This window comes from Rhinolophus sinicus, chromosome 1 (genome assembly GCF_057876585.1).
Source record: "Rhinolophus sinicus isolate RSI-liver-muscle chromosome 1, RSI-T2T, whole genome shotgun sequence".
Taxonomy (NCBI): Eukaryota; Metazoa; Chordata; class Mammalia; order Chiroptera; family Rhinolophidae; genus Rhinolophus; species Rhinolophus sinicus.
The window spans coordinates 169802991-169816732 of record NC_142501.1 but is presented as its reverse complement, the minus strand read 5'-3'; the positions used below and the strand labels follow the sequence as shown (position 1 = coordinate 169816732).

Here is a 13742-nt window from a genome sequence, read left to right as displayed (position 1 = left end):
AGACTTTGGACTACTTGCATCCTCACACTGTAGAGACAGGGTGGAGACTTTGGAATCTTTTCTTACCAGGGCTCTAACCTAATCATGAGGGCTTTATCCTTATGACCCAGTTTACCTCCTAAGTGCCCCACCTCCTAACATAGTCACAGGGAGGGTTAGAATTTGAACATGTAAATGGTGAGGGGGAAGACCCGAACATTCAGTCCATTGCTGGACACAACTCCAGAACAGAAGAGATGCATAGGGCAAGGTTTAGGGGAGGGGCAGGGAGCTTCCATGTCCTTTTTGGAGCCATACTCTCCAAGCACCTGGTTATGTTCAGCATAGAAGTTCCACTACGTAGACATGGTGGATTAAATCTTTAGCCATTGGTGATTAGCTCAGTCTCCAGCCAAATCCTCTCCTAGGAGGTCAGAGGGTGGGGTTAAAAGTTCCAATCTTCAGATCGTGCTTTGGTCTTTCTGGTGGCCAATCCTTGCCCTGAACCTATCTAGGGACCCACCAAGAGTGGCCTCATTAGAACAAAAGATGCTCCTAACACTCAGAAAATTTCAAGGGATTTAGTATCAGGGTACCGGGAACCACGGGTGAAGACCAAGTATAAATTTATCACATGCAGTTTCAATAAATGAGAACCCATGGCCAATCTTGTTTTGTCTATAACTCTACCCACTTTTCTCCCACACCACACCAGACTATTTTGACAATCCAAGTTTTAAGACTTCATTCCTAATACTTCAATATTTATCTCTAAAAGTTAAGAACTATTTAACATAACAACAATACTATTACCACAGGTTAAAAAAAGTTAAAAATAATACAAAAGATTTGTGCATTGTAACTGTTGTTACATATTGCTAATTTGCCCTCTTAGAAGGGTACAACAAATTACCCTTCCACCTATATTTTACAGCAACGCCAACTCTGATATTATCAGTCTTTTTCATCTCTAGCAATCTGTCTCTCAGAAATGATGTCTTCTTCTAAATTTCATTACTTTGATCAACAAGATTGAGCAACGTCTTATTTAGTTTTTGGCCATATATATTTCCTCTTCTATAAATTGCCTATTCATGTGCTCTGTTGATTTTCCTATGCATCAATCTTACTTGATTGATAAGTTAAAATAGCAGGAATTTTAATATGTAATGCAACATCTGTATTGTATATAATAGAAAAAAATTCCAAATGAATTCATTTTCAAATAATTATTTAAACTACTCATGGCAAATCCATATCATCGTACTTCAGGCCACCATTAAAAAGTATATGTTTGTACACCTGAAACTAATAAGAAAAAAAGTATGTATTTGTCAAAACCCACAGAATATACCACACCAACAGTGAACCCTAATGTAAACCATGGACCTTGAGTGGCAATGATGTGTCAGTTTAGGTCCATCAATTTTTAGCAAATGTAGCGGATGGTAGCTGATGTTGGCACTGGGGGAGGCTGTGCATGTGGGCAGGGGCCTGGGATATGCGAGAACGGTTTGTACTTTCCACTCAGCTTTGCTGAGAACCTAAAACTGGTCTAAAAAGTAAAGTCTATTTTTTATTTTTTATTTTTGGATTCAGCTTTCTGTGTCCTTTCATTTGCCGTACACGCATTCTATGCTGAATGTAATTAATTGCAAAAAAATCGTCTCTTCAAGAAACTTTCATAACAAAATTCCGATTTCCTATTAACAACAAGAGGATCAAGTTTAACAGGCCGAAATAGAAGACAAGTCTATCAGAATGCACGCAGGTGGTAGGAACAGCTCTGCCTCAAGCCTTCTGTGCCGAACAATAGAGTCACTGGCAAAGCCCCAAAGTGCAAGAGCTGTAAATATCCAGTCACATGGGAAACTGAAGAATGTCTCTTTCACATCCTCTGAGCTCTCAGCAGACCTTTCATCTGTAGCCACTTGCCAATTTGTGCGTTTGTCCTCTCCTGTATCTCATTGTTCACCACAGGAATATGGACTTTTTTATCTCTCTTTTTCCTTTTGGTTTTCTTAGTGTCTCTTTCCTCACTTTCTTCAGAACTGCTGGATGCAGAATCAGCTGACTGAGAAGTATCACTTTCTGTCTCTAAGACTAAAGCAGATTTTTTGAGACTTTTTTCTGGATTTTTTTCTCATGCTTATGTGATTGTTTCCTAGTACTAGAAGCTCCAGTTGCTTCTGAGAATCTGCTTGAGGAATCTGCCGTTACATCTGTAGCTTCCTTTTTGTTTTTCTTCGGTTTTCTTGTGTGACTTCTTTTTCTGCTTTTTTTTTTTTTTCTGTGTGTGTGTGTGTGTTTGTGTGGGATTTCTTTGACTTATGCTTGTGAGATTCGTGGGTAGATGATTTCACGTGGGGAGATTTTTTTTTTTCCATTGGTAATATCTTGCTGATCACTACTGTCTGTTTCAAATTCTTCAGGGTATAACTCTTTATAACCACTGCGACCCCATCTGTCTGGCATGTTAGCTTCATAATCATATAACTTCTTGTTCTAGGATTTAGCCTTAAGAAAATTATCTGCCAGTGCTCCAGAAATTTCATTCTTTGGCCTCCAGTAGTCTCTCTGAGTTTCTTCATCAAAACCATCACTACTCATCCGGCTTGAACTGCTGGGTAACATTTTCCTTTTGGTCCCCTGGTAAGCATCTTCCATCCATTTCTCCAATTTTCTTATTTTCCACATATCTGATTCCTCCTGGATCTAGAACACTGTAATTCCCTCCTAATCTGTCTATTGTTTCATCCCATCTCAAAGTGTATTTTTAAAAAAGTATATATTGACGTGGACAGTTATTATCTATGTATTAAATGTTCATATTAAGATCATTTCTCTCACTGAGTACATTATTTAAATATGAGAATAACATGTTGTAGACATAATCTAACCTAATACAATCCTAGATTCAATGATAATTATTATTCTGTAAAAATCTGTGAACATGTATTTTAAATTATTCAATCATATTGTTGAATCAACTTTCAATTAAAAAAATAGTGTATTTTTTTAGAGCAGATTTTGATGCACCACAAAATTGAGTGAAAGCTACAGAGATTTCTCATATGCCCCCTGCCCCCACACACGCACAACAGCTATTACCTATTAATCTATATATATTGACATGGAAAGCTATCCATTTTATATATATATGTGTATATATATACATGTATATGTATATATATAATAAAAATGAAATTAACATAAATATGCATAATAAATAGGATATAATTCTAACTTTAATACGTATGTTTCTAGTTGCATAGAAAATACTTAGAAAGGATAGCCGACACATTTTATTATTATCCCTATTTTATGTAGGAAAACAGAAGCTGTGAGAAGTTAAATGACTTAACCAAGAGCAATCAGCGGCAAATGATGAAGCCAAGAGATGAAACCAAGTCCTTCTGGTATGGACCCTGGCTTAGTCCATTTTAACATTAGTCAGAAAGGCCTGTGAGGAAATGCCAGGAGCCATTAGCAGAATGGTGCACAAACTGAGGTTGTGGGGTGACTAGAGAGTACATTTACTCTAAGGAAATTGTATACATAGCTGGGCTGGTAGAAAAGCTGGGGGGCACATGACAGAACCATTGTGGAATCAATGGTTCAACCTCAGTTTAGAGCAAAATTAACCATTTTCAATTTCAGAGAACCAAGGTTTAAATTCTGTTTTGGAGAAACCACCCCTAGGTATTATTGACTCTTAAAATAGTAAAGAAACTAGGTGTGGGCCAGGATGTGGGTCAGATCTTGTAACCTCTGCTATCTTATTGATTTATCCCGCTCTAGGTCATCTAGGCCACCCAAGGCAGGAATCTCTCCTACAGCCTTACTGATGCATATTTTAAAAAATCTTTTCTCTATATATAAATCCTGACCTTTTACAAAGCATAGGAAGAGGTGTGTAGAGTGCCCCTGAAAAGTGTGTTTTTATATGAACAAGAGAGACTGACTCCATTTTGTATGAGCAAGAGTAACTCCAGTTTGGACACTGAGTGCTGTGGAAATTCTCCATGAAGATAAACCACCACCAGATGGACGGTGCAGCGGCTACATGGACTGATAGGAAACAAGTCTGTGAGGGCTGATAAGGTGAGGTCATATGGCTCTACTGAAGTCCTTAAAAACCCAGGACTTTGACAGCTCAGGGAGCTGGTCTCCACTGAGTGGTAATCACGCTGCTCCTCTGCTCCGAAAACCTGCTTGCTCCTCTGGACTAGACCAAACGTCTGCTGGAACGACCTCCCGGACCAGCCGCCCTGTGTGCCCCATTCTGGTTGACTCTTGGATTGGTTTGTTATCAAAATACTTTGCTGAATTGTTATTGCTAGATCGATGGCCGTATTGCTATGATTACACTGTGGTGTGATATTGATGTTAAGGAGGCTATTCTTCCCATTGCATTTTCTGTGTGAGTAAATGAGCATATTGAAAGACACTAGACCTGTGTGTTTGCCTTAATTCTTGCTGGAAACCACAGCTATTGTGGAGACCTCACGCAATGCCTGGTAGATCCTGGGGGTCTGAGAATCTATGGGGGGGGGAGGTGGTTAGTCCCTCTAATTTTTCAGGAAGAGACTGCAGCACGGACTGTGAGCCTAGCAGATGCTTGTGACAAGGAGACTGTAGGCATAGAGCTACTTGCCACTATTATTTAAGTGGCCTATCTTTTTATTTGAAGGTATTATTGCAAAATACATTGTTTTATTTGTGCATGTTTTTAACTTATGGAAAGAGTATTGTATTATATATCTCTTTCCAGTGTTTACATTTTCCCATTCAGTGCTATGTATTTAAGAGTCATCCTTGTGGTTTTGCCTACATCTAACCTGATGCTACTCACAGAGGCATGTGCACCACATTTTACCGGTCCACTCTCCCAGGCGTGAGCACTCAGACAAACTTCAACTCCCTTATACTCTGGGCTGTGCTGTAGGGAACATCTTTGCACCTCTTCCCATAGAGACCTGTGCGAAAATTTCTTTGGAATATATACCAGGACCAGAATTGCTGGATCATAGAGTATGGTATTTTCTTCCTTAGACTATATCACGCCAGATTACTCTCCAGAATGGCTGGCTGTACCAGTTTAGAAGCTCACCAGCAGTGGAGGATATTACGTTCCTCTTTTGCCACAGCTCTTCCAACCCTTGACAAGATCCAGATTTCTGATTTCTTTGTCAGCCTGAAGGATGTGAAGGGATATACTTGTGAATGATTTAGTTTGCATTTCTCTGATTACTGGTGATTCATGTTTATATTAAATGAATAACTCATAGTAAAGTCATTGTACAGAGAAGGGTCAGGTTGATCCTGTTATTTCAGGTTCCTCTTGCACACCTTGTTCCGATCCCTATGTTAAGATGACATCATACTTTGAACAGTTTTATTGACATATAATTCACATACTCTATAATTCATCCACTTAAAGTGCACAACTCAATGGTTTTTAATATATTCACAGAGTTGCACAACCATCACCATAATCTTAGAACATTTTTATCACCCCCCCAAAAAAAAACCCTGTAGCCATTGGCATTCACTCCCTATTGCTCCCACCACCACCAAAAAAACCCACAAAAAACACCACAACCTACCACACCCCTCAGCTCTAGGCAACCATGAATCTACTTTCTGTCTCTACAAATTTGCCTATTCTGGACATTTCATGTAAATAGAACCACATAATATGTGGTCTTTGAGATGGGTTTCTTTCACTTAATATAATGCTTTCTAGGTTCATCTATGTATTAGTACTTTGTGCAGTATCATGCATTAATACTTCATTTCTTTATATTGCTGAATAATACCACACTGTATAGCTGTACTACATTTTCTTTATCCATTCATCAGTTGAGGGACATTTGGGTTATCAAAGAAGATATTTAATTATTTTGCTTTTTGTTCCTTTCTCTAGAGTGTATGTTCTACGAGGACAGAAATTTTGTCTGTTTAGTTAATTGCTATACTTCCAGCTCCCAGAAAAGTGTCTGGCACATAGGGAGATGCGTTAAATAAATATTATTTGAATGAGTGAATAGACATTTGTAATGATGAGCGGGGAAAAGAAGGAGGAGGGACACATGCTAGAATGGGGCTAATTAATTTATTTAATATCTAATCAATTTATTTAACAATATGCAATAGCAAAAGACAAAGGCAATTAATAGAATATGTTAATGTCACAAAGCAAAGGTGGTTAAGACTAAACTACATAGATAGTCATGATAATAATGTCATGTCAAAGGAGTATACATATAGGTTTAAGAGATCCCAACATATGGTTACTATTGACCAAAAATCACTAGGCTAAATACACAAATAGCATCAGTAAGGAATATCCAAAAGCAGTAATAAGCTTTATAGGATAGTAACTATTACAGTAGATGCCAAAAGCTCACCAAACTGGGGGCGGGGGTAGTACAACACTGGAAAAGTCATAAATCAAAACCTTGCCAGGTCTGTAGCTGAGAGAAATTCAGGCATCTCCCACACCGCTGCTTGCTAGTTCCCAAGAATGCTGCTGCTGTTGGCGTTGTTGTTGTTGGAAGTTAGGAAGTCTTCTGATACTGTAAGCTGCAAGCTGCATATAAGTTCTCAAAGATGCTAGAATGATGACAATTCACCGACAAAAGAAGTCTCTACTGTCCATTGAGGCAAGCTCCAAACTCTTACTCTGAAACAATCCAATCCTGAAAAGCAGTCCTGAAACAGCAAATCTTCTGAATAACAATCTCTTGAAATAGCAATCAATCAATGTCAATCCACCTGAGGTCTTCCTTATATATCTTTTTAGATGTATCCCGGGGCCAAGTTTTTGTGTCTCTGTCTCCCCTCTCAAGGAATAGCCAGTTCCGGGAGGGTCCAGCAGTCAATGATAAAAAAAGAAAATCTATTACTTATCTGGCTGAAGGGCTAGTTCATCCAGACAAGCAATATCTACTATTCTTGCTTGGGACCATCAGCCCAAGGTCTTCCAAAGCCTGGCAACATGCCTATCATGTCGTCCTGATATAACTTAGCTACTTCTTCACTTCCTCTGCTGATGTCCACGAAACAGACAGAACAAAGAGGGAATTCTCTCAACCCCTGATCAAGAATTTCTTTAACCCTAAGCTAACCATCACCTCACAGCACAGACAGAACAGCAAACATCATCTCATGTCTCCCCTGCTCGGGAGAATGAGACTAAAGGGGGAATTTACTCAACCTCTGATCACAGCACAGAAATCACCTCACGTATTGGAACAGATAAAAGCTAATAGACAGAAGCTCACATCAACCAATGAAGGCAATTTTCTTCAACATCTTCCCTACACCATTTGTTGAACCAACAAGGAGAGAGAGTTTTTATAAAGGAGAGGAGGGAGAAGACAGACATTCTGTGATTTGGAGACCATGTCAGAGACAAGCAAGCCCAGATCAAGGTCGGGCTCCAGGCACTGACGGACACTAATAAAAATTCCTAACGTTCCTAATACTGTCTAAAGCCAAGAACAACTCTAGATACATTACACATTAGTTCGTTTAATTCTCCCCAAAAGCATGATTTGAGAAATACTACCACCTTCATCTATATGTGAGGAAATTGGGCACAGGAAGGTTGAAAAACTGGCCTGGGGTCACAGTCTGTAAATGGCTGGGTGTCTCCAGAGCCAAGTTCTTCACCACTATATTACACAGCCTCTCAGAAGAGGCAAGTATGAGGCCACTGAGTTCACACTTTACCTACTTCAAAATATGGCCCAGAGTCAATCTTACCTATAGCATTGGTGTCTTTCCTACAGGTAGTGCAGGAGAAATACATCTAATTTTACAAAACTTTGCTACAAGTTAGCATGTCCTTGACAGAATCCCGGGCTTTGCTGCCTGTTTTCAGGGGTTATGATCACATCGTGTGAAGAGGTGGAATTAAAGCTTGCCTGGGATGCTAGGAATTTGGCCTATAATCCCAGACTGTAGTTACCAGCTCTGTGGTCTTGGGCAAATTTCTTTACCTCTCAGAGTTTGCATTTAGTTTTCTGAAAAATGAAGGGAAAGGGTTAAGTAAGTATCACCCAGCTCTAAAATTCTTTGATCATATTGACTTTTGGACAGGCAAAGAGATTTCTGGGACTTTCCTTTCCCAGGCTATATGTTTAGTCAGTAGTTAAGAAGGAAGAGGTGAAAGGTTCCCTGGTGGCAAACACTGTTATGGATTCTTATCTACAGTAAACATGCAGTACTGTACGCTCTGCCTTCTCATGGGCCCCACTGGGAAATCAAACCTCATCTGAGAGTTACACACAGTTCATTACCAAAGATCACAAAATATATTCCTTGTTCTCCCTGGGTTACATTTGAGGCCCTATGGCGATCCCTCATGTGAGCAGGCTGATGTCCCTCTCTTTTTAATTTTTATTTATTTATTTATAAATAAATATATATATATATATATATATATATATATATATATATATGTATATATAATTTTTTTATTGGGGAACAGTGTGTTTTTCCAGGTCCCATCAGCTCCAAGTCAAGTCATTGTTTTCAATCTAGTTGTGGAGGGCGCAGCTCAATGGCCCATGTGGGAATCAAACCAATGACCTTGGTATTATGAGCACTACGCAGTAATCAACTGAGCCAACCAGCCGCACTGATGTCCCTCTCTTGGTCCCCTTTCCTTTCTTCCTTTCCCAGCTTTCTGCCTCTTCCCTATAGTCTGTGCAAAGGTGAGGCAGGGGTAGGGAACACCATTTTTGTTGCCCTTTGTGACTTGGGGAACTCTTTCCTGGTTTTAACCTTTGAGGATCACTGTGAATTGTTATTTTCCTTATATTAAAGTATCTTCAACAAAACCAAGCTCTCTTTTGCTTACTTTTCATAGCATAACCATTATGTGCTATTAGTTTATTTGAATTTTTAAAACTTTCCCTAGAGTATTTCTGTATATAAAAATCTAGATCACCCAAAGCCAAAGTAACTTTTAAACAGTAAGTGCTAATCCTGTTTTTAAAGTCTATATATAACACTGCCAGGGAAACAAACACAGTTGGGTACTTTCCCAGAGTATGCTAATTAGCTGGAAAAATAATACCTTCTTTTCTGCCATTGGAAGAGAAATTGGCCAATAGAAAAGCAGTTCAGCGCCTACTCCCACTCTGTGTACAAATCAGGATGGAGTATTTGTACATGCCAGTTACTCAGGCTTCTGGTTGCCTGACAACCAGTGACAAACGTGCCTTTCATCATCTTTCACAATGTTACCTTGAGATTCTGAACTCTAACCTAAATGAGACTCAGAATAAAAGGAAGGAGTTTAGGAAATTAGATATCATTTCGAACTGATTAAATGCGTACATACCACTTCTGAAATTACAGGTTTCAAAGACAATGGCAGTTTTTCTTAATACTGCATGCATTTTTCTGTTGTTTATCCACTTGTATAAAACTAGTTATTTGTATATTCACTTCATTTTACTGACAAGAAAAGTACTGAATATTCTTTATGAAGATCACAAGAGAATTTTTGACCTATTTCTGCTGCATCATAACAGCGGTACATTAGCAGATATTACCTGACAATAAACACTGAGTTTAGATTCTCGAAGGTATAATTTTCATTATGTAATTCTGTACCATTTCCCATAGCTGGCAGGGTACAATTTGAATTGTTCCATGTGTTGCTTTATAGGGGGACCAAGTGTTTTCATTATTCATTTAAACTTGTTATTTATAGGCTCCTCCAATGCTCTGTAAAATCTTTAAAGAATAATATAATACTGATTATTTTTATGGGACACTTACAGTCTCTGCCAAATTTAATTCTTGCAGCAATTATGTAAGTCAGCCTTGGCAGGTTATATTTAGTGCTATTTCACATCGATGAGACAGGACCACAGCAAAACTGGCTGCTTATCTGAGGTCACACATTGGTCAAAAGCAAGGTTGGAGTCCAGGCTCCAGACTCAGGTATTTTCTATAATTCCGAGATACTTCTCAAGAGTTAGAAACTTATTTTTCCTCTCATTCTTTCTAGGTTTGTATCGTCAGCAACTGAATAACTCCTAACTTAGAAGAGAGACAGTGAAGTGATAGAAAGAGAAAGATAAGTCACAAGACTCCTAGGAAAATATTTAGAGAATGTCAAATGTTTCCAGGTATAACAGTCATCATATTTAGATACATTCCTACTGTCTCTTCTGCCCACCTCATTTTTTATGAGAGGAGAGATCATGTTTATTTTGTTCGTTCATTACTAGAAAACCCCAGAGCCTAACATACATAATACTTAATATATTGTAGGAATTTCACGAAAAGTTATTATTGAAAAGAATTAATATGGCGATGGAAAGAGAACTGACTCTGGGGTGGTGAACACACAATGTGATATACAGATGATGTATTATAGACATGTACACTTGAAACCTATATAATTTTACTAACCATTGTCACCCCAATAAATTTAATTAAAAAAACGAATGAAAGTTTCTCTTTGAATAAAATTGACCCAAGAAAACTTAACCAAATAATTTTAAGTTGGAGCTACTACTCTCTGTGTCAGTTGGGATAGGCCAGGTTAAGTTAGCTCAAAATGCTGTAACAAATAATATCAGTGTCTTAAAACAACAAAGGTTTGTTTCTCGCTCATGCTATATGGCCATCATATATTGCAGAAGGATTCTGCTCTTCAGTCACTCAAGGACCCAGATTGAAGGAGCAGATATGACTTGGAACATTGTTGGTTGCAACGGCAGAGGGAAGTGACCCTTGGAAGGTCTTGCAGGAGAACATTAAAAGCTCCAACTCAGAAACCCTGTCACCTCCACTCAGAATTCATTGATGTGAACTCTCACAGTTGCCCCACCTTCTCTCGGCACCACCCACAACGGAGCCATACACTGCCAGTGGTAGAGAGCAGGAAATATTTGGCAAATGGTGTTAATGTATCATTTTTCATCTGCTTGATTTTGAGCTTTTGTTATTTAAGTAACAAAATGCAATTTCCTTTAAAATTTTTCCTATAATATGCGTGTATAAAATACAATTTTTCTCATAACAGCCCTACATGAGAATTATGCATAATGATAGTCAATACTTGAATAAGGGCAAATAGAAAAGTCAGAGGTGGAAATGGAAAGAAAATTCAAATCTCGAAAACACTGGTATTGGATGAAGCTCATTTATTCCATATTTGTGGAAGTAAATTACACACGGAAAAAAAGCAACAATTATATTTGAAGATGCAAATCATTGATGCAAATTTTAATTGGGTACAAGGACAAGATTGAAAAATTCCTTGTATTCGTGTTTTGGCAATTATCCTAGTGACACAGAGAAGGGACATCTGGTCTCGAAATTCTGGTTAGAACAGCCTGAACTATGGAAAAATATGGATACATCCTACCTAGTATCCCAGTCCTATGTTTTAGGAATGAGGCCAAAAGTAACATACAGATATTTACCTGGAAAATTGCGGATTCTAATGTAGGAAAAGAAAAAATGTTTTCCTTCTAGCCTCCTAGGTTATCTGGCTGGGACCCTGGATTAAACTGACAAAAGACAAATTTAAAAAGAGAGAAAACATTTTAATTATTATGCGTGGAAATTTCACACAAAAAGTGAAACTCTAGGAGGCCAGATGATTGAGGTTAATAGACTACCTTAGACTAATCAAAGGAAAAGAGATTTGGGTTTCTGAGTGGGGAAGGCAAGTTATGGGAAGGTGAGAGGAAGAAATGTATGGTAAATAAGGGCTGTCTTGTTATGCAGAGTCTCTCAGGTGATAATTTATCTCTGGAATAACTCTCTTCTTGGCAATTCCTAGAGACACTATTATAAATGGAAATTTCCTTTATAAATATAAATTTATTTTACAAAAGGGGAAATTTATACTCTATTCTTAGACAAGGGGAGGTAGAATCTTTTCCTGGATCTCCTGGTCCTCAGTTGCCTTTATCTCAAAATAATCCATATGCGGAGAGGCATATTTTGGGATGATATATTCTGGGACACTTCAATAAGTATACAAAAATATTTATGTCTAATTTTTTACAAGAAAATAATTGATTTTTCATTAGTGACTATTAATAAAATTATCAATTCATTATTACACATATAGCTCCCAGGAGCATTAGTAACTAATCAGGAAAATGGGTAGTGTTAATATTTATTAAACAAGAGGCCATTAAACTGAGGTGGCTTTAATGCCTTAGTGTTATAGTTCACTTAAGCAAACCAAAACCTAAGGCTGCATTGCCTTAAGGTTAAGAAATGAAAACCTAAGGACAACCAATCACAAATAGAAACCTAAGGATAAACAACCAACTAGACTTTTCCGAATAGGGTGAAGAAGAAAGAAAATCTAAGAGTTCTTATGGTAAAAAGTACTTTCTTAAGAAAAATTAGTCAAGCCCTAGGTTTGGTCCAGAACTGGTTATCAGTCAGGTGACCAGTGGTCTGCATAATGGATTTAAGTTGATGTCAGACGGTCTGAATACATGAGTCCTTCAGGAGGGGTTATCTAACAGTCTGGTATATGTCCAGGTATTGACACACAACAACCCAGGCATCAACACAGAACTGGGAAGTTCAAAAGTTTAAGTTTCAGGCTAGTTAAAACAAGAATAGAATTATTTCCTCATGCCTCAACCTACTTGATTTTAGTTTTTTTTAGCAGCTTGACAATAGTGATTCCATTTTATTTCTTCACTCTGTGCCTCAAAGGTAACTGCTTAAGCTATAGCCAGTCAAATTCCTTGCTTTGCTTTTGCACCTTCTCTATAAAATCTTGCCTATAGCTCCTGTTAGTGGAGTGTTCCTAACTGCTTCCAGTTTAGCGCTGCCCAATTCCAACTGATTTTTGCTCAAATAAACCCCTAAAATGTTTAGTATGCCTCAGTTTATCTTTTAATAGTTTCATTCTAGTTCATTAGCCTAAATTTCAAGTGGCTTACTCACGACTCATATGTCCTCACTTTATATTTTATAAGCCCTTGTGCCACATACTTACCCAAAGCCCTATGACCTGTTTTAGGTAGTTTCCTGATAGTCCCTATTATCAAATAGTTCAATTCTTTAAAATATAAAGTATGAATTAAAAAGGAGCTCAATTTAAAGGCATGGAGTGTTGTGTCCATTTGTTTCTTTCGGACATACGCAGTGATCCCTCATGCTGAGTACATGAACATTTGTACTACATTTAGCCATGCTTCAGAGATTCAAAAAGCAATAATATATAATTCAAATGAAGTAAATTGCTGGCTTTATTTGTAATCAACACTGATGGGATGTAGAATGGCATCATTGTTTTTGTTTTTAAGATTTTATTGGGGAAGGGGAACAGGACTTTATTGGGGAACAGTGTGGACTTCCGGGAGTTTTTCCAAGTCAAGTTGTTGTCCTTTCAATCTTAGTTGTGGAGGGTGCCGTTCAGCTTCAAGTTGTTGTCCTTTCAGTCTTAGTTGTGGAGGGCGCAGCTCAGCTCCAGATCCAGTTGCCGTTGGTAGTTGCAGGGGGTGCAGCCCATCATCCCTTGCAGGAGTTGAGGAATCAAACTGGCACTCTTCTGGTTGAGAGCCCACTGGCCCATGTGGGAATCAAAGCAGCAGCCTTTGGAGTTAGGAGGACGGAGCTCCAACCGCCTGAGCCACCCAAATGGTATGGTTTTCAAATGTAATTCTAATAACTGTATTAGCATCAAACATATGGATATTTTTAGGACAGCCTAACTGACATTGCTTATCATATGATTGTGGATTACAGTCTAT

General features: G+C 38.2%; 1 pseudogene; it reads right to left on the bottom strand.

Moving 5' to 3' along the window:
* Positions 1-1706: 1706 nt before the first annotated feature.
* On the bottom strand, positions 1707-3106 carry LOC109452253 (uncharacterized protein NKAPD1 pseudogene; annotated as a pseudogene).
* Positions 3107-13742: the final 10636 nt, after the last annotated feature.